Genomic DNA, 23285 nt, shown 5'->3' with positions numbered 1-23285 from the left:
TTGTTATTATAAAGTATTCTAGATTCTTATAGTCGGTATAAATCTTGACTAGCTATAAGTCCTTATTATCTACCTCGTAGGCGAGCTCGGGTCTCTATTCCTTAAAAGCCTTAATAATAGCTAATAGTTCCTTGTTATAGATGTTATAATTACACTCCTATAGACTTAAATTCTTCGAGTAGAAGGCTATAGGATATAGTATACTATTCTCGTTATACTACGAAAGTACGCCGGCGTTTATAAAATCTAAAGAATCTATCTCTACTACTGTTTCCCTACCTAGTACGTAATATACGAGTATACCGGCTTTACTAAACGTAGCTTTCAAATTGTTAAAGGCTCGTTAGTAATCTAGTGACTATTAAATCCTTCTATTCTTATGATTGCTTAGTCCGTCCGACTTAGTCAGGTTTATAAGAGGAGTAGCTATACGCAAAAATGCTTCGATAAACCGCCTATAGAAGTTAGTAAATCTAAGGAAGACCTCTATATCCTTTAGGTTCTTAGGAGCTTCCTATATCTAAATATATTCGAGTTTCTCGGGGTCTATCTCGATACCGTTAGGGGTTATAATTAGCCTAAGATACTTCACCTTCAATTAGTAGAATTCGCTTTTATCGATGTCTACTATAAGTCCTATATCGCGTAGCTTAGTAAGAACCTTCCGTACGTGTTTAATATGCTCCTCTAAGGTGTTACTAAAGATAAGTACGTTATCTAGGTAGGCTAATATAAAGTCGTCTAGGTGTTCTTATAAGACCTTATTAATATATAATTAGAACAATACTAGTCCGTTATACAAGCCGAATAGCAACACTAGATACTCGTAGATACCGTATCGTGTCGTAAACGCCGTTAACTACTCGTACCCTTTAGCTATCTGTAACTTGTTAAAGGCTACTATAATATCTAGCTCCGTAAAGTACTTCTTACCGTATATACGGTTAAGCGTCTCTTATATTAAGGGAATCGGATTCCGGTTCTTAATAGTAATCGTATTTAATCCTCTATAGTCGATATAAACACGTAGCCTACCTCTAGGCTTACGTACTACTAGTACTAGTATAGGAGACTAGCTCGTCTTTTACCCTACTTTCCGTACCTTCCCTTTAGATATTTACTTGTCTAGCTATTTCTTAACTACCTCGTTCTCCTTCTTAGCTAGGCCGTAGGGCTTACGGTATAGTAGCTCTTATAGACTATTAGGCTTAATATAAATCTTATGATCTACGCCTAGTCGGTAAGGTAGGAGTCCTTTATAATCCTTAGCTAAGAAAGCGTCCGTAATATCGTAGTATATCGGCGGTAACTTCTCCTTCGGGTTATAATTAAACTACTTGTTTAAGAATTGGTCTAGATTATTAGTAGCTATTACACTTAGCTTAAGCTCTCCGCCGTCGCTCTTACGCCTAGTAGGTATAATATAGAAGTACTTAGCCCTAGGCCGGTACGCGTATATCCCCTACGCGCGTTAAGAAACGCCTTAGTAGTCTACTTCTTTATCGTCTATATCTTCTAGGTTATATAATAAGACGTTTAGCTCTACCCCTCCTACTATAAAGCTCGCTTCTTCTCTAGTAAAGGGCTCTAGTCCGTACCGTACTAGTACCTACTTCTTCTTCTCGCGGTAGTTTAGGGATTATACTGTTATTAATATCTTATTCTATAGATAGTAACTAAAGTAGTAATCCGATCTAAATACTACCTCGCCTATCTCCTAGAAGATGTTTAGGTTATACGCTATAAGCTATAGTAGGCTAAAGACGATATCGTATTCGAGGTCGGTAATATAGTATAATATTTACTCGTAATAACCGCCAATAACTACGTCTATAAGGGCCGCGTATATAATCTACCGCGTAGTAGCCGTTCTATCTCCTAGTGTTAGTCGTCGGCTCTACGTCAAAGGGATTAGGGGTATTATATATTTACGTATAAATTTCTAGTTAAGAAAGAGAGAGGTAGAAGTAGAATCTATAAGGCCTCGAGCCTTTCTATATTATATTATTACGGGTAATACTATATAAGGGTGTATAGCTAGCTATTACTTATCTAGTACGTATACTAATATCTTAAGCGCCTTACTATACTCCGTCTCTTATATTCTATATCTCTTAATCTTATACTCTTTCTATCTTAGAAAGTTCGGTTACTAACCGCTATCTACTACGCTTAGGTAGCGGTCGTACCATTTCCCTATTACTATAGGTCGGTAGTAAGGGAGCTAAGAATAGGGTTATTTCGTAGGCGTAGAGGGCGGTAGTCGCCGTCGTAACTATATATCGGGTATTCGGGGTTCGTTAATACGTACGAGCCTATACGGTAGCGGTAGTACTTACCCTACTTCTCAAGGTCCTCCCGCTACTTACGGTTTAATAAAGGTAGGTTCTATAAGTAAACCGGTAGGTCCTCCTTCTTCTTCGTACCTACGTATTATAGTAGTCGCTAGACGACTATAGCGGTCGTACTAATAGCTACGGCGCCTACGGTATTACTACCGCCCTATACGCCGTTATTATTCGAATTAGGGTTACTACGTAGGCGCTCCTTCTATAGATATAGTCGGTCGGTCTCGTAGAAGCTCTTATCTAGTACCGTATATTCCTTAATAATATCCTATATATTGTATAAGCGTCTATCTACTTCCCTATCGCCGAAAGTCTTAATAAAGTACTTACGGTTTAGGCGGTTACGAAATAGTATTAGCTTAGTCTCGTCGGTCTACTCTATCTAAGCACGTAGCTTCGAGTAGCGAGCGTAGAAGGTAATAAAGGTCTCGCTCTACTCCTACTTATAGGTAGCGATGTTAACTATAGCCTTAGTTCCTTCGTTACGGGTGCCGTACTAGCGCGTTATCTAATCTAGTAGTTCTTTACTAGTCTTGAACTCGTTAAATAATCGTTATCTAGGTACGGGGATCCTTAGCTTAATACTTCTCTTAGGGTCACCCTATATCTATCTATATATAAAACGTAGGCCGTCTACCTCGGAGCGGAAAGTAGTTATAGTTAGCTTAAGAAGTACGCTACTATACTAACTGTCGAAGTTAGGGTCGTTATTGTTCTTAAAGTACTTCGGGTTAGGTACGCCCTTACTAACCTCGATACCGCGTATTAGGGTACGGTTAATAGTAAATAGGCGTTCTAAAAGTTCGGTTAGGGGAGTCTATATACGGGTATTACGCGCTCGAGAGTCGCGAACGTTATTATTATTAGGTCGTAGACGGTTTCTATTACTATTACGTCCTCGGTTGTTATTACTATTGCCGTTATTATCGTTACTACCGCCTCCGCCGCCGCCTCTACTAGTAGCTTTACGATACTTATGTATTAGCTACTCGAGTAAAGTCTCGCGCGGAGGTAAATAGGAGGGTCGGCGACTAGAGCGGCCTCTATTCTATATAGTGTCTTTAGTAGCTTAGAGTCGAGTCTTTAGATCTTTAACCTCCTTCTATAGAGCCTAGTTCTTAGCTTCGGTATCCTATACCTTCTTCTTCTCCTCTTATAACTTTACTAGGTCGTAATCCTTCTTACTCTTTAGGTCTACGGCTATCTTCTATATTATAGCCTCCTCGCTTCGTAGTATCTTATAGATACGGTTATACTCGGTATATAGCGTAGTATACTAGGTGTTCTAGAGGTTATTAGCTCGCTCTATTATATCGAGTTGTCTACCTTTAGTAATCGCTATATTTACTACCTATAGTACGAAGTCGTAGGTAGTCTTCGGGTACTAGGATACGAGGGTCGTAAGTTTGTCTCGTATAATATTCTAGTATTTAGATATAAGAATGTGCTCTACCTTATCGAGTAATAGATATACCTCGTCTAGGTCGCCGCCTAGGTTCTCTTCGAGCTTAAACTCGAACAGTTCTATAAAGTTAATCTTACTACCTTCTTCTCGCTCGAAGGCTTTCTAGTAAGCTTTATTAATTTCCTATTATAGCGCGACACCGGTACCTACTATAACCCGCCGGTTATCGTCCTGTCTCTAACTCCGAGGAAAAGAGGAGAGGTCGGGGAAAAGAGATATACGCTACTTACCTTTGCCCTTAGGCTTTAGTAGCGGTAGTATACCGCCGTTTGTCTATAAAGTTATATTGTCTAGGTTCGGGAGAGGCGTAACGAGGCCTATTTCCTAACTGTCTACGAGCGCGCGACTACCTACTAATAATATTACCGCGTTACGTTCTCTAGGTATTTACGCGCTATACGCCTTACCGTATTCTATATTCTAATACGACTCTACGCGTTCTTCGAGTTCTATAGTTCTGTCTATTCCTATTATTACGCGTCCCTTACCTCGATCCGCGATCTAGGTAAGGTAGTAGAATAAACTATAAGGGCGCGCGTACTATAGGGTCCGAATAAGAGAGTTATTATTCTACGAAGCTACGAAAGAGGAGCGTAAGGCGCGGCGAAGTTATAAAGTAAAGCTAAGCCGCGCTAACCCGATACGGAAGGTCCGCGGTTTACCCGGGCCGACGTAGCTATAGTAAGGGGTCGCGGGCTACCCGTAATAATCTTAGAAGTATTAGTAGGAGTAGCCGCCTCTATTATAGACTTCTACTATAACTTTCCGACGAAGTCTATACCCGCCGACTTTAAGCCGCCGTACGACTAGGTACCTAATAAGGACCGAGTTACTAGTATACTACGATCTTATACTAAGTCTAGGTAGTTACCTACGGAAAACGCGAGTACGTCTATATCGGTAGTTATACCGTAAACTAATACACCCGTAACGGCGTCTAAGCTATAAGTAAGGACGTTACGCCGCTCGATAAGACTTAATACGAGTACGATAGAGTTCGACACGCCTATAGTTAACCTATTAAGCTCTATAGAAACGAACGCTATAGACATAGGCTCGGATACTTAATACGTTAGGGCTACTATAGAACCGCGTATACCTACTTCTATAAGGATAATAGCGGATAGAAGTCTCTATAATAAGCGTTAGAATAAGGATATTGCTATATACGTCTTAGTAACTATAAAAGTACCGCTATTTAGTAGTACTAGGCTTTATAGCTCTTCTATAGGTAGCTATACTATAGCTTTGTCTTATACGGGCTTCTCTAAGAAGTCGCCGTTAGTGTCTTATCGTAATATACCCTAAGCCTCTATATAGCCGTACTAGCTTAGCCGCCCGACGGATATAGTAATCGATAGTAAGGAGGATATTAAGGGTTTAGAGGATGCTTAAGCTAAATAAGGTAGACTAGAGGATAATATAGTTTTTGTAGATATAGATAGATAGATATTTTATTAAGCTATTATAGTGCCCTTTAGTCTATATAGCTATACTATCTTGTTTTCGTATATATAGAGGGGAAACCGTATTAGTAAAAACCCCTCCTCCTTCCCGCCTGTCTTTTCCCCCTCGTTATCGTCTCAAATTTCCCTTATTAGGGGTACGCTAGTGTTATAGGCCTGCCCTAATAACTACCCTATTTACCACCCCCTAGCTTCCGCCTCTTATCTATCTACTCCTCCGTCTCGCTAGCGAGGCTAAACTACTAGAGGTATCTCTACTAAAGTATCTACCGAGAGATTCGGCGAATGTTACCTTTGTCCCTAATAATTAACTTATAGTCTCTCCTTCCCGCTTAGTACCTCTAATTTTCTCTACCTCTCGCCTACTATAGGCATCGTAGTAGTATATGTTCTAGGTTTTACGATAGGTAGCTATACTAGTAGGCTAGGCTATAGATATCTAGTACGCGTCTCCTAAATAGGTAGGCCCTTAATCTAATATATTCGGACCTAATTTAGATCGCTATACTTACTTCGGCCCTTATTAGGTCCCTATATAGCTAGTAATTATGTCTCTAGAAGGCTCTAAGTACTATCGGGCCTATTGTCTTAGGGGGCTTCCTTTTCTAGTCCTACTCCTATAGGTAGCTCGCTATCTATTCCGCTAGGCTTTAGGTCTTAGCCTTACTCCCGCCGGCCTAGCGAGTCCTACGCTCCTCCTCTTTTCGTACTAGCTATTCGGTACTTATCTATACGGCCGTAAAGGTAGTATAGTTATCCTCTTTTTAGTTTGTCCTATATCCGGCCCCTCTCCGGTAGCGGCTTTCTATCTTATTCTTTACCTCCTAGATCGTAGTTTATACTAGGTAATCTATCGTCTTTACCGCGTATTAAATTCTTATTCCCCGGATATATTAGCCGATTAGTAGTGTTTCTATCTCTATTTCTACCGTACTTATTAACGTTGTCTTATATACGCCTAGTAACTATTACGGCCCTAGGCCTAGCGAATGTCTAGCTAGTACGTAGGTCACGTGACCGCGCGTACTAGCGTAGTACCTCGGCTTATATATAGCCTCGGCGTACCTCGCGCTCCTCTTTCCTACGTACCTAGCTACTTTATATCAATACGACTATAAACCGTTATACTTAGCTAGGTCTCTATATCCGTAGAAGAGCTATATTAGGATCTATAAGAGCGTAGATTATTAATAATAACCGTAATAAGAGATTACGGCGTATAATAAAAAACGCGCGACTCGGTATAAGAGACTACTATAGGCTAAGTAGTACCTAATATAGTACGACCCTAAGGATAGCGAGGCTCGCTACTAGCTATACGACTAGTAGTATAGCGCGAGTCTATATTTAATATATAGACTTAAGGACAAACGTAAGAGTAGTAGTAGACTACCGACGACGCTATATAGTAGAAACTCGAGAACTTATAGCGCCTAGTCACTAACCTACCTAGTAAGTTTAACTTATACGACCTTCTAAACGACGACGAGATCTAAGACGAGAACAGCGTTACTATAGCGGTAGTCGACTACGACGACGACGGCGCGACCGAGGAAGGTAAGGGCGAGGATATATAATAAGTCGCGAAAACCCTCCGAATTCCCGCGAACGACCTCCTTTAACTCGATATCGACTAGCTCGTTAAGCTCCTAGTAGAGCCCGAGACCGCCGCGGCTATCTACTTTATCCTACGACGCGCCGATTAAGAGTATAGGAACGTAATATAGATAGCGACTATCCTCTACGAGTAGTTAGGCAAAGTAGGGTAAGAGCTTAGGAGATAGAAGAGTTACGACTAATAGATACATAATAAATACGATACTCTAGTTAAGGAACTCGATAACCTAAAGGCCCGACCTAAGGTATTATCGAATGTAGTAATGTCCGTAGAGATTAGTATACTTACCGCGAAGAACGACACCCTAAAGAAGTAAGCTAAGGAGGTACTTTAGTAGTTATCTAACAATAACTCGAAGATTAAGACCCTCGAATTCGATCTCGATACGTATAAGATAGAAGCTTAAACCTACTAGAACAACATTAAGCATCTTAACAAGTCGTAGTAGACTTAGGTAGATAATCTTAAGAAGTAACTCGAAGACCGCCGAGGCCGCTCTCGAGTACGATCCTTACTATCTCGCGCTATATTATAGCGTCGTGCTCTATAGAACGGCCGAACCCTATCTAAGGACAATAATAAGGATAATAATAGAGCTAGTAACAAGGACGAGGAGGATAAGGCAGCTCGCCGTACTACTAGAAAGAAGGCTAAGAAGTCTATACGTAAGGATAATAGTAACGACTCCGATCTATTATCTAAGGAGTTAGAGAAGGACTCGGAGTCGGATAGCGATGCTCGTGCTTATCGCCGCTCTTCTAAGAAGAAGAAGCTAGTCTACGACTTCGAGTCTCTAGTTAAGTACGATCTAGACCTTAGCCAGCCCTTTAAGACTTAGCGTAGTATAGATAAGCTAGAGAAGTTCGTCGGTACTATCGATAGTAAGCTATCTAGACCCTCCCTCGAGAAGTTCTTCTCCGAGTTAGAGACTATTATCGACTATACGGTCTTTCGCGATAAGAAGGTAGTACTTAAGTTCGTATACGACTTACTAGCCTTACTAGGTAATGCTTAGGAACTGGTTAGACTAAAGATCCCTACTATCTCGGGTAGCCTAACTAGTAGTAAGAAGACGTATAAGGGTATTAACGAGCTTATCTAGGAACTCGCTAAGCGATACGGAGACCGTAACCTAATTAGTAGGGCTCGTAATCGCCTAACTAACCTTAAGATAGATAATAAGGACAGCTTCTAGACCTTCTTCCCTAAGTAGCGCTAGAATACTAACATCCTAGGCCTTAAGGGTAAAGATACGATAGACAACCTATAACGTAAGCTAACTGTCCGCTATCTTAATAAGTATCTTAACTTCCGTCCCGAATTATTATAAGAGATAATTAACAATCTCTATTAAGTAGATAAGGACTTTAGGATCCTCGACGCTCTCTACCTACGCTCCGAGAAGCTAAAGAACGATAAGAAGGACGGTAATAAGGACAATAAGGACGACAAGCTAGTAGGTTTAGGCTCTAATAAGCCGCCCCGTAAGGCTTAGTCTACCCGACCTAAACTATTTAAGAGTAGCCTTAGTAATACTATAGACGAAGCTAAGAACACTCGCTATATACGTAAGCGCCTCTATAAGAAGTGTCGTAAGCCCGGTCACCGCCTATAGTAGCGTACTTACGAGCTGTCCGAGTACGAGATACTAGTACGTCTAGGTACTAACGCTAGCGGTACTACCGTTATACTACCGGCGGAAAATGCCTAGTCTACTACTTAAGCGCAATAACTAGTAGACATAAAAAGGAGAATATAAGACATAACGAAGAGGCACTACTAGTAAAGCCACCCGAAGGGCTTAAGCTATTATTATATGTTCTTAGAATAGTAGAAATAGAATATAACCCTATTATCGGCTTATATATCGTAATACTAGGGATAGCTAATAGGCAAAATGCATTTACTTTCCTTAATAACGGTACTAATTCTAAGTATATCGACTTCTCCTATACGTAAAAACATAATCTGCCCTTAATTAAGCTTAATAACCTACTAGCCCTTAGGTTAGTAAACGGCTCGATAGCCGCGGAAATAATAGAATACCGTATAAGTCTAGAACTTATACTCGGTATTAGTTATAAGGAGACTAGAACCTTCTAGGTTATATATCTAGAGTATAACATCGTGCTAGGTAGGCCCTAGTATAATAAATACTAGCTAGGTATCTACTTTACGTTAGGTACTATAACCCTCGACTCGGAGCACTATAAGGAGTATTACCTATAGGATAGCGAGCCAGTCTAGGTATAGAGTGTTAATAATAAGTAGGAACCGGTAATTACTAAGTAGACCTTCGAACCTACCCTAAAGACCCGACTAGCGTATTAAGCTACTGTCGAAGAAAACAACGATAGAGATTTTGTCTAGACTAAAACCTCTAATATAATTATAAAGGAACGCCCGCGAACCGCTAAACTATTATTCGAAAAGAAACTACCTACGCCGATACTACCGGATATCGATATCTAGGAAGTTAGCGCGGAGGCAATTAAGAAGATAGTAAGGCGGAAAGGAGTAGAGGTATATATAATGTTTATCTTTAATAGGAACGAGCTATAGTAACCTAGCGATATACGTGCTATAGACCTACTTACTACCTAAGCTATAAGCGCCCGTAATATACGTAATGTAGCGATATACTCGCCTAATACCGGCTATAGGATGCTTTCTAATAACAAGACTATCGAGCGACTTGATATACGTATAGCGGCGTTCGTACTAGTAGCGTAACGCGTTAGTCCGACTCTCTCTACCTACAAGATGTATATACAAGCCGATATAGACAAATTTATACGTAAGAAGGAGGAGACTATCGATCTAAAGGACTACCTTCTCCCTATATATTACGAATTTATATATTGCTTCTCTTAATAAGATACGAAGGAGCTTCTACTATATAGGCCTAGTATTAACTACGAGATCAAGCTGAAGCTAGGAACTATACCGCCTTTTAGTAGGCCCTACTAGATATTAAACTAGGAGGACGAAGTTATCGCGTACTAGGTCTAAGAGTAGTTGGCCTAGAAGGGCATTCGTAGATACGAAGGTAGAGTAGATACTTTATTACCCGTGCTTATTATTAAGAAACTAGGAGGTGGATTAAGAGTCTATATTGACTATAGACAAGTCAACGAACGCACGATCAAGTCTAGGTATCCTATACCCTTGATATAAGACACACTTAATCGTATTACTAGTAAGAAGTACTTTACTAAGCTAGATGTTATTACCGCTTTTAATCGTATTAGAATAGTAGAGGGCTCCGAATAGCTAACCGTATTTATAATACGATATAGACAGTTTGAATACCTAGTAATACTATTCGGGTTATATAATGCCCCTAGTACTTTCTAGTCTTATATTAACGATATACTACGAGAGTTCCTTAACGACTTTACGTCGGTATACCTAGATAATATACTTATCTTTAGCGACACTCTTAAGGAGTATATAGAGTATGTTAAGAAGGTACTTCGTAAATGTAGTAAAGCCGGCCTATAACTCGACATCACTAAATGTGAGTTTTATACCTAATCTACTAAATACCTAGGCCTTATTATCGGCAAGGACGGAGTCTTAATAGACCTAGCTAAGGTACAAGCTATAAGGGAATAGGGAACACTAGTAAACGTGAAAGATGTCCTTACGTTTAATAGGTTCTCCGGATTCTATCGGCGCTTTATTAAGGACTATAGTAAGATAGTACTACCTATAGTAAAGCTAACTAAGAAGGACTGCCCTTAGCAATAGATAGAGGAATGTCGGAAGGCATTCGACGGACTAAAGCAAGCTTTTACCGATACTAAAGGCACTATATTAGCGATGTTTGTCCTAGGACGTAGAATAGTACTTAAAACGGATATAAGTGACTTTATTACGGCTACGGTCCTATCGTAATACGATAAGGACAACATCCTAAGGCCAATCGTATACCTATCTAAGAAGATAAGCCCGTAGGAGTGTAATTACGACATTTATAACAAGGAACTACTTACTATCGTCAAAGCATTTAAAGAGTAGAAGCCCGAACTTATAGCTAGCGATATCGACGAACTAGACTTTAAGAACTTTACTAATCTAAGCGGCTACCTAGTACTAGTATATAGCGGCTACAAGAACCTCGAATACTTTATGACCTCTAAGTAACTAAATAGACGACAAGTAAGATAGGCCGAGTTCCTCTTATAATTCTTCTTTAAGATTATATATCGTCTAGGTGTTTAAGGAGCTAAACTAGACAGCCTTACTAGACGTTTATAGGACGCGATTCTATATAACAAATCAGATCCGCGGTACGTATAGTAGGATCGTATACTACTTAAACTAGAACACTTCTTATCTATTAGCGCTAGCTAAATCCTACGGCTAAGCGTATCCGAAGTTGAAGGAGTAGTAATAGACAAAGCGCTATTAGCCGACATTAGTAAGCTATACGAATAGGACGATGTAATCGAAGCTACGACCTAGTTAGTAGTAGGCGAACCTATTAAACTACTACGAAAGAACAAGATTGACGACAAGTACGCGATACTAGTCGATAGGATGATCTATATTAAGAATAGATATAGCGGTTATAGTCTCTTTATCCTACCTACCGAAGATAAGGGAAACACTATACGTATACGTATCGTTAAGGCCTTCTACGATATACCTACTATAGGATACCCCGGTAAGATAACTACGAGCCGGTTAGTATTACGTTACTATATATAGCTACGAATAATACGGTTTATTAGATCTTTCGTACGAGTATACCGTATATACCGTAACAGCCGTAGTATTAACGAACCTTAATATAGACTACTTACTCTACTACTAGTCCTATTCGATACGTAGGACGACGTTACCTTAGACTTCGTTATCGAACCACTAAGGGCCAAGTGTACGGTAGATAGTCAGTACTATAAAAACGTACTTATAGTTATAGACCGTTTAGGTAAAGAGCGGCATTATATTTTAGTATTAGAAATGATAGCGGAGTATATCGTATATATCTACGTAAAGTATATCTTCTCCCGATATAGTCTACTAAAGACAATTACGTCGGATCGTAGTCCTTAATAGGTATTAGCCTTCTAGGGACGCCTCTACGAGTTACTATAAATTAAGCGTAAGATCTTAACCGGCTATTACCCTAAGACTAATAGTCAAAGCGAGAATACTAACAAGATAATAGAATAGTACCTACGTACGTTTACTAGTTACGCTTAGGATAACTAGCTAGATTAGCTCCTACTTATAGAGTTTACTATAAACGACTACGTCTCCGAAACGACTAGCGTAAGTCCTTTTATAGCGAACATTAGTAAGAACCTACGTTATATAGATACTAAACTCAATCTCCCTATATAACTACTTCCGTATAAATAGCGATTAGACGTAGAGTCTATAAATATATTCGTATAACGTATAATAGACCTTAGGTATAAGCTACGAGACTCTATAGTAATAGTATAAGTATCGTAAGCTGAATATACTAATAAGTATAGAACGATTATACTACGGTACGAAGTCGGAGACCTAGTACACCTTAGTATACGTAACTAGCGTACTAAGCGCCTATTAAAGAAGCTTAATTACCGCTATACTAGACTATACGTAGTTACTAAGGTACTACTATACGATACGTACCGTCTAGACCTCCCTTAATCCCTAAGTAACCTCTATAACGGCTTTTACGCTAACTTACTAATGCCTATATACGCACTAATACTAGGACAAGTATAGCTACCTCCGGCCCCGATCGAGGTAGAAGATAATAACGGAGATATAAATACGTATTAGCTTCTAGATATAGTGCTTAACGTAAAGAGCACATCACCGCTAGGTCTAGCGCTACGCGGTAGGAGGAAGGAACGAAGGTATAAATACCTTATATAATAGGTAGGTTATAGTAAGCCTACCTAGGAGCCCGCTAAGGAGTTAATAGATACTACTACCGCCTCTATCGCGGACTTCTACTATAACTATCCTACGAAGGATAGGCTAGCTAGCTTTACGCCGCTACTAGGATAGATTCCTAATAAGGATATACCCGAAGACGTTATAATCGGCGAAGTAATAAACGCTTTAGCCGTAAACGCTTCGTTAATAGTTACGTCTAACCTAGTAACTATAGGTAGGCTACGTAAGTTATTCGCGTAGGTACCTATAGCTCTTCCGGTAGTTACGTATTACGAACCTAATACTAGTACTTATAATAGCCTATAGACGGCTACTTTAAGAAGGATGACCGTTAGTAGGTAAGTACCGGATATACGTTAATACGGTATAGAGGATAATATAGAGGATGACGCCGCGTTTATAGCGGCTATACTACGAGCTTAAGGGACTAAGCGCGATTTTGAAGGGGGGGTAGTATCACGGCCCTAGTCCTAGCGAATGTCTAGCTAGTACGTAGGTCACGTGACCGCGCGTACTAGCGTAGTACCTCGGCTTATATATAGCCTCGGCGTACCTCGCGCTCCTCTTTCCTACGTACCTAGCTACTTTATATCAACACGACTATAAACCGTTATAGTATCCTACGTAGATTACCTACCTATATCCTATTTAGGGGTTACTCTATCCGTTTCGGGATCGGCTTGCCTACGCCTCCTATTCCCTAAATCTATACTCCGTATAATATATATATATTATTTATTAAGCTGTTATAGTACCTCCTAGCCTATATAGCTATTCTATGTACTTCTATCCTTCGAAGGGGAAACCGCTCGCGGTAAAAACCCCTCTCCTCTCCTATACTACTATTATCCGTTATTTACCTTCCCGCTTTCCTTATAGAGGGTATACTAGTGTTATAGGCCTACCCTAATAACTACCTTGTCTACATCCCCTTAGTCTCCCTCCTCTTCTCTATCTACTTCTCCGTCTCGTTAGCTAGTTTTAACTAGGTAAGGTATCCTTATCTTAGGACCTAACGTACTATCCTCTATACGTCGCTCTTATTCGTAACGATCGACTAGTAGTCGCGTCTAGCTGCTCTCGCTCTCTGTTTACTCCGCCCTTCTACCTACTATAGGTACCGTTCGACTATATATTCCGGGTTCTACGACGGGTAGCTATACTCGTACGCTAGGTTATCTATATCTAGGACGTTCCTCCTATATAAGTAAGCCTAAAGCCCGATATATTCGGACCGGATTTAGATTGTTACGCTTGCTTCTACCCTTATAAGGTCGCGGTATAGGAGGTAGTTATATCTCTAGAAGGTTCGTAGGGCTAGGGGGCCTATTCTCGCTAGTAGGTTACTATTCTATTCCTATTCCTATAGGTAGCCGGCTACCTACTCTACGAGGCTCTAGGACTTTCCCTTATTCCCCTTCCTTTCCCGGGTTCTTCGTCCTCCTCCTCCCTCGCTAGCTACTCCGGCGTTCCTTAAATTTTCCTAAAAACCCGTAAGTCGTCCCGCTTCTAATACCTCCTTACGTACGGTCCTATATATAGCCGGCTATATCTCTATACGATTCGTACTGTCTTATCGTAGATAGTTTACTATACTAGGTACCCTATCGTCTTCGCTATATATTAGATCCTTATCCCTTAGATATAGTAACGGAGAGGTAGTATCCCGGTCTCTATCTCGGCTACTCTCGTCGGTATAGTCTTATACGCTCCGAGAATTCTTCTTAGGTTGCCTACTTAGGTTCAATTAAGAGGCTATTCGATCCGTCGCGGTACTAGCTTATCGACTCCCCCTATACCCTAGATTTATACCCCGTAAAGTATCGCTAGTCGAACGATTACTTTATATATTATTCTTACTTTATCGAAGGTCGCCCCCTACGTTGACCTAGTAAGACGTGTTATTAATGCCTCGTTTACTTATACTCTGTTCTAGGCCTTCTTAATCTATAGGTTCTAGCTTAGCTTTAGGTCTAGCTAGATTCCTAGTACTCGGAGTTCGGGGTAGGGCTTCGTCTCGTATCCCTAGATTATTATAGTTACCTATATATTATAGTAGGTCCTAGCTTTACTAAAGTGGATTAGCTAGTATTTCTCTAGGGCAAAACGGACGCCGTAGCGTCTAGCCTAGTCCTTATATACTCTATATCTCTCCGTAAGTAGTCTATAGTTTTCCTCCGTTATTACGGACTAGGCTAGGATATTTATATCGTCTACGAAGCCTAACGCTAAAGTCTAAGGGGACGTAAGTAAGGGAATGAGGTCGGCTATAAAGATTAGGAATAGGATCGGGGATAGCGTAGATCCTTAGGGGATTCCGGTCTCTACGTATATCCTATCGGATTTATACCTCCCGAGGACTATTCTTATAGTCCTCTCTTTAAGGAAGGAGTATATAAATTTCGTGGCCTATACGGGGACTCCCTTCTATCGGAGTATATAGAGTAGTCTTTCGTAGGAGACGTTATCGAATACTCCGGAGATGTCTAGAGAGAGTAGCAATACTATTCTATTTCGTCTATAGTACTAGAGGGTTTAGATCTATTCGGTTATTAGTTCTATTACCGTAAGGGTTAAGCGGTTACTTCTCCCTCCTATCTATATCTCCGGGAGGATGTTATTCTCCTCGACTAGTTTTATAAGTCTCTAGGCTACTACCTTCTCTAGGATCTTCCCTACTATATTTAGGAGCGTAATCGGTCTATATAACTTAAGCCTATTATAGTCTTCCTTCTATAGCTTCCGGATAGCTACTGTTAGGGAGTCTCTATACGGCTTCGGATAGTAGCCTTTCCGTAGATAAGTAGTAAAGAGCTTAGCTAGGCTCGGGGCGATTTCCTCTTTATATTCCTTTAGTAGGAGGTTTAGGATTTTGTTAGGCCCTAGGGCCTTTCTTCCCTTAAGCTGTCCTATTATAGCCTTAACCTCGCCTAGCTAGACTATCTAGTATATATCTAGTAGTTCCGGGTACGACGTGCCTACTATAACCGTTAGGTCCGCGTCGACTTATATTAAGAAGAAGTAGTCCGTAAACGCCTTCGCTTTTACCTCCGGCGTTAACCTTAGCGTCCCCGTTATGTCTACTATAGGCGGGAAGTAAGGCGTCTTCTCTATCCCTCTAGCTCTCGCCTACCTCGCTAGTCGCTATATCTAGTTAGGATTCTCTATTACGAGCCCTACCGTCGTTCTCTAGTCTAGCTGTTTATCCCGACGTATCTAGGCTTTCTTAGCTTAGCTAGCCCTTTAGTATACGTCCTATATTACTTATATATGCTCCTTTGTCTACTCTCGTCTAGCCCTCCTCGCCTCCTTTACCCTTTCCGCGTACGCCGGGGTCTAGAATAGCTTCTGTCTTTAAAAAGGTCGAATGTAGGGTATATACTAACGAGCTACCTCCTATACGACTGTCGTTATCCGTTCGGCTTCTTTGTCGAGCTCGGCTTCTTGTTCTACTTCTATTCCTACTTCTAGTCCCGTATTTACTCTATTATTATATAGTCGTACCGCTAGTTTACCTCGGATTTCTTCTTACGGGGCCTTCTTCTAGTTTAGGCGTAGCTCCGCTATAGGTTCCTCCTCGACTCCTACCTCGATTGTTATCTAGATCGGGATGTAGTCTAATCCTACTTCGAGTAAGAGGTTCGGGCGGTACTTATCTAGTCTCGTTACTAGCTCTCTCGAGAGGAAGTATAGGTTAATTATACTTACGCTTAGTCTCGCCTTCTACGTCTCTATACCCTTTAGGGTCGCTAGTTCTATATCGCGGCTCGCGGTAATTTCTAGTAACTTGCCTCCTAGGTATACGTATAGGGGGGTGAAGTCTAGTCCCTATTACGGGTAGTAAAGGTTAAAGTCGCCTACTAGGACTTAGTATATATCCCCTTATTTAAGTATCCGGTCTAGCGTAGCTAGGGTTCCTAGGTCTCTACTCGTTCGTCCTTATAGAGGAGGGTTATAGACGTTATAGATTCAGACGGTTCCCTAGCCTATTACTATTTCGATTGTCGTTATGTCCCCCTAGTAGCCCTCTAGCTATAGTACGACCTTCTATACTTCTATACTAATAGCCTTACTTACGTAGGTATATATTCTTAGGGTATATTCTATACCCCTACTAATTACTATATAGTATCGTTAGTCGTTATAGGTTACCGGTTTTATTACGGGTAGCCCGTAACCCCTTACTATAGCTACGTCGGCCCGGCTGAACTATAGACCTTCCGTATCGGGTTAGCGCGGCTTAGCTTTACTTTATAACTTCGCTACGCCTCGCGCTCCTTTTTCGTAGCTTCGTAGAACAATAACTATCTCTCTCGGACCCTATAGTACGCGCGCCCTTATAGTTTATTCTACCTCCCTACCTAGATTACGGATTTAGGTAAGGGACGCGTAACAATAGGAATAGACTTATAGAACTAAAGAATACGCGACTACGAGCGTATAGTAGAGTATAGTAAGGCGCCGAGTACGTAGATACCTAGAGAAGTTAACGCCGCGAAGACCTTAGCGATAGCGATAGGTCGCGTTAATACCGACACTATAACGAGTCAGTAGGACTTATAGACCTAGAACGGTATACTACTACCGGTAAAGCCCTTAGGTAAGTATATATCTCTTTTCCTAGATCTCTTATCTTTTCTATAGTCCTAGACTTAAGATAACGACCGGCGTATTACGATTAATACCGGCGTCGCTCTTTAGTAGGAGTTAGATATAGTATAGGAGAAGGTACTTAATAGAGAATAGAGAGGCGCTATTAACTTTATAGAACTCTACGAGCTAAAGGAGTACTAGGAGAAGGGTAGCGACGATATACTACCTATTTACTACTCCCTCGACGAAGCTAAATATATCGCCGCTAGTAATTTCTAGAACGTCGACGCGAACGACCTCGCCGAGTTAGTCCGAGACTATCCTAAGACTTTATACGACTTTATACTACGAGGATTAAATACCGCTTAGACCGCTACCGAGTAAGTCGACGTCTTATAACGTATAAACGCCCTCTAGAACGACTAGTACCGTAACCTCTACGCTAAATACGACCGTATCTATTAGATACTTAGAACCGAGAAGTCCGTATTATAGAAGATAGTATAGGATCTTAAGAACGTACTAGACCTAGCTAAGATAAAGGAGGTCTAGGACAAGTATAAGTAAGCTAATAATCTATATAAGCAATTTTACGATCTTAGCGAAAAGGAGAAGAAGAAGGTATAAGAGGCTAAGAAGAAGGTATAAGATGCTAAGAGTATAAACTAGGCGTTATAGAAGGAGATCGATGACTTAAAGACTCGGCTCTAAGCTATAGAGGATAATACTACTAACGGTAATAGGCGTCGAGGCCGTAGCCCGTTACGCTCGCGCTCTTACCCGCGAGAGACCTCCCTCGAGAAGCTTTAGCGTATATATCGTAAAGCCGCTACCGGGGGCGGTAGGGGTAGTAGTAGAGATAACGATAATAATGACGGCCTAGGCCGTAGCGATAAGGATAAGGATCGAGGCCGCGATAATCGCCGCCGTAACGAGCGCTAAGAGACGGTACGTACTAGAGGAGGACGTACTAATTATATATAGACACCGCTAGTAGACCTTACCGAGCGTCTTATTAATATCGACCGTACCTTAGAGCGTAGTATAGAGATCGGTAAGGGAGTACTAGATCCTAAGAAGTTTAAGAACGATACCGACCTATCTTTTAATAGTTAGTTTACGAGTATCCTACTAAAGCTTATAGTAGCGACCTTCCGTACCGAGTAGGATCCCCTCCGCTTCCTATATAGATAGACTAATAGTAAAGTCTAGACTACTATTAAGCTACGTATCCCTATCCTAGGACATTAGTTATATAACAAGTTTAGTACCGGCGAGGAGCTACTAGACTAGATAACTCGATAGTACGGTACCCGGAACGAAGCTATAAAGGCTATAGTCGATATTATAACCTATAAGTAGTAGTAGAAGGAATCCTTCGTCGTATTCTTCGTACGTTACTTAAAGTTACGTACCTAGATAGACTAGGAGGAAGATACCGAGCTAATACTTTTCCGTAACCGCCTAAACCGTAAATACTTAGTTAAGATATTCGGCGACCGAGAGGTTAACCGTCGCCTAGATAGTATATAGGATGTTATTAAGGAGTACACCGAGTTAGACGAGACCTTCTACGAGACCGAGTAGCTATACCCTTAGTAGGACAATAACCGCCCTCGTAGTAGCGGCGGAGGAGGTAACTAGAACCTAGGCCCTACTAGTAACGTAATAACTACTATAGCTACCGTAGCTAGCGCGACCGGCGCGATCGTATAGCGCCTACTATAGTACTTAGGTATTAAGAAGAAGGAAGACTTACTAGTACACCTTTAGAATCTACTACCGCTTAACCGCGAGGGTCGTAAAGATCTAAAGAAGTAGGGTAAGTACTTCCGTTACCGTATCGGACTATATATTACTAGTAACCCCGAGTACGAGATATACGGCTACGACGGCGACTACCGCCTACCTCGACTACGTAACGCGACTCCGAACTTAAGCGCCCTCGCTACCGAGTAGGGAAATGCCGGGGCTACTACCTAAGTATAGTAGATAGTAGTTAGAACAAGAATTAGAAAGAGTATAAGATCGAGAGGTATAGAATATAAGAGACGGACTATAGCGGAGAACTTAAGATATCGGCCTATATATTAGAACTATAGTTACCGGATATATACCCTTATATAGTACTGCCTATAATAATATAAAATGGAAAGGCACGAGGCCTACTAGATTCTACTTCAACCTCTCTCTTTCTCGATTAGAAATATATACGTAAATATAATATCCCTCTAATACCCCTAGTTTAGAGTAAGAACTTAATACTAGGTAATAGGAAGGCGAGTACTAGGCGTATTATTTACGTAGCCTTAGTCGACGTTATTATTAGCGGTCATTATTACGAGCAAATAATATACTACGTAACCGACCTCGAATACGAGATCGTCCTCGGCCTACCTTAGTTAAGCTAGTATAACTCTAATATCTTCTAGGAAACCGGCGAAGTGGCCCTTAGATCAGACTACTGCTTTAGTTACTATCTTCGTAGGAAGGCTTCGACAATAGTTTAGTCCCTAAACTACTAATACCGGTAACGTACGAAATACGGACTAGAGCCCTTTACCGGGGAGTCGCTAGGATTTACGGTAGGAGGGGCGGAGTTAAACGTCTCGTCCTTATATATAGACGACGATAAGAAAGTGGACTATTAAGGCGTTAGTCGTTACGATTAGGAGATGTATACGTACCGGCCTAGGGCCGAGTACTTCTATATTCTACCTACTAGTAACGAGTCTAGCGAAACGGATAGTAACGGCGAGTTAAAGCTAAGCGTAATATTAGCTAACGACCTTAATTAGTTCCTAAATAAGCAATTTAACCACAACCCGAAGGAGAAGCTTCCGCCCGAGTACTATTATATTACGGACGCGTTCTTAGCTAAAGACTATAAAGGGCTCCCGCCTTATAGGCCGGGTATTAACTATAAAATCTATATTAAGCCCGACGGCCTATAAGAGCCTCCTTACCGTAAACCCTATAGGCTTGTACCGTAAGAGAATAAAGTAGTTAAGGAATAGGTCACTAAGTAAGAGAGGGAAGGGAAAGTCCGTAAGGCTAGTTAGAAGATAAGCTAGTCCCTAGCTCCTATTCTAGTAGTACGTAAGCTAGGAGGAGGACTCCGAGTATATATTAACTATCGAGGGCTAAATGTAGTAACTATTAAGAACAGGTACCCTATACCTATAATCTAGGAAACCCTTAACAGGATATATAGTAAGAAGTACTTTACGAAGCTAGACATTGTCGTAGCCTTTAATAGATAGATAGATAGATTTGTCATTCCCCTATTCTAGGACCCTATCCGGCCTATATAGGTATATATCTATTGTTATATACAAAGGGAAACCCGAATAGGTGAAAACCCTTCCCGCCCCCGACTACTCCTTATCTAGTTTAGCTTTCCCTCTAAACGTACGTAGTCTATATCACTACCCCGTTAGCCCCCGCTCCTAGCCGGTCTCGTCGCGCTACGTCGTGTCCTCTCTTCCTATACTACTCCTACTAGGCGGTACTATTCTAGCTAGCCCTTCTCTAGTATCTAGTTCGTAATACGCCGTAGGTCCTTAGCGTTATTAAGAAGTACCCTAATCGTCCGGTTCCTCGCCTTTACTATCTACTCCCCCCTTCCTAGCGACTACCTCGGATAGACGAGGAGTGCGTACCGTACGTTCTAGGAGCGATAGCCGTAGGGGTAGCTAGTATTCGTATATCCTAGAACCTTCCTCTATAATAGGTACCCCTAGAGGCCGATATATTCGCTTCGTAGTTAGGTTACTATACTACTCTATACCCTTATAAGGCGGTAGTAGATAAGCTTCGGGGGGTGCTTGACCGCGGATTTTGTAGCTAACTATTCCTTAGGTTGTCCCGCTAGCTAAGGGCGTCTACTATACCCTATAACCTAGTTGTTCTACCTCTCTTTCTATAGTTGCTCTATAAACGATTTCTTACCTTCCTATTATATTGCTAGCTATTCGTCCCTTACCCGGTAGTTCGGCTCGTTTCCGGGTCGAATGCCCCTATACGCTAGTACTGATTCGCGGGCCCTTACGACTATACTAGCGATGACCTTCTATACTAGGTACTATACCGACTTACCTAAGTAGGAGGTCCGTAGTCCCTAGATATATAGGTCGATCGGCGGTATAGCGGTCTCGTACTTAAGTATCCTCGTTAGTATCGACTTATATACCCCGGTAACCTTCCTTAGGCATTAGTTTTAGATCTTCGCTAGCGGCGTAACGAGTCCCTTCGATAGGTAGGCCCTCTCGCCTAAGGACTACACTTGGCTACTATAGGTAAGGACTAGCCGTATAATAGCCGTATATAGAAGTCGTAACTACCGGAAGTCCGCCCCCTATATAGACGTAGTGAGCCTCTAGTATAATGCTATATTCTGTTTAGCTTTCCGTAATATTACCTATACGTACTTCCTCTACCGTAGCGCCGGGTCTACCTATAGTCCGAGGATCCTAAGCTAATTTACCGGGTTAGTTATATGCCCCTATATCTAGATAGAAGCTTATATATTATAGAACCGTAGCCGGCGCGTAAAGTGTATTAGATTATACTTTTCTAGGGCAAACCGAGCCCCGTGCCTCCTAGCCTAGTCCTCGTAGATCTTGTGCTTCTCTTCTAGTAGCCTATAGTTCTCCTTAGTCGAGGAAGACTACGCTAGGATATTTATATCGTCTACGAAGCCGCTCGTAGCGGTGTTCTAGGATTCTAGGGCTAGGAGTAGCGTCGCTATAAAGAAGAGGAACAGAATAGGTACTAGCGTTAAGCCTTACGGGATTCTAGTATAGACTGCTTAAAATAGGCTTCTATACTAGCTAACTAGGATCGACGTACTACGGCTTTAGAGGTAGGACCGTACGAAGTTGACAAACTACTTAGGGAGTCCTTTCGACCTTAGGATATAGAGTAGCCGCGGGTATAACACGTAGTCGAAGGCTCCCGATATGTCTAGGCTAAGTAAGGAAGCCACCTTGTCCCTATTCTTATACTAGATAGCCTTTACCTAAGAGGTGATAAGTTCTATCGCGGATAGCGTCGATCGCTATAGGCGCGTACCTATCTAGGTATCCGGGAGTAGGGAGTGTTCCTCTACCGCCTCGGAGAGTCTCGTTATAACTAGCTTCTTAAGCGCCTTCCTAAGAGTGTTAAGGAGCGCAATTAGGCGGTACGACTTCACCTACGTATAGTCTTCCTTCTACGGCTTACGTAGGACTACTGTCGTCGATTGTTTAAAAGCTATCGGGTAGTATCCGGTCTATAGGTAGGCGTTAAAGATCGCTATAACTACTAGGGCTAGTTGATCTCTATACTTCTTTAGTAGCTCGTTTAGGATCCTATCCGGCCCTAGGGCTTTCTTTACCGGTAACTTCCTTAGTATAGCGGCAACTTCTCCCTCGGACACCTCCTATTAGACCGCGATACTAGGGGCTAGGGGAGTAGAGCTATTTATGTCGCTTAGATTAGCCTCGACTAGGGGCGGGAAGAACTTACTAGCTAGTAGACGCGCCTTGGCCTCGGGGTCGCTAACCGGGCTACTAGGCGATTATAGCGCTAGGATAGAGAAGGAGGGGCCCTATATAGGGTCCTATCGGGCCTATTTCGCTAGCTTCTACATCCTCTCTAACTTGCCGGCGATTTCTTCTACTATAGCCCTCTAGCCGACTGCTTTCTCCCTTCGTATTATAGCTTTCTTCTATTAGTATACCTCCCTATATACGTTCTAGGCCTCCTCGCTATAGCTACTCGTCTACACCCGGCGGGCTCTCCTTGCTTCTCTTACTACCGTAGTACACTCCGGCGTCTAGTATAGTTTAGACTATATCGTTAGTTAGGTAAGCGGAACGTAAAGTGAGGTCGCTTTTCTTATTTCG

The sequence above is a fragment of the Fulvia fulva genome, chromosome 1 (assembly GCF_020509005.1).
Source record: "Fulvia fulva chromosome 1, complete sequence".
NCBI lineage: Eukaryota > Fungi > Ascomycota > Dothideomycetes > Mycosphaerellales > Mycosphaerellaceae > Fulvia > Fulvia fulva.
Note: the sequence above shows the minus strand (reverse complement) of the source record.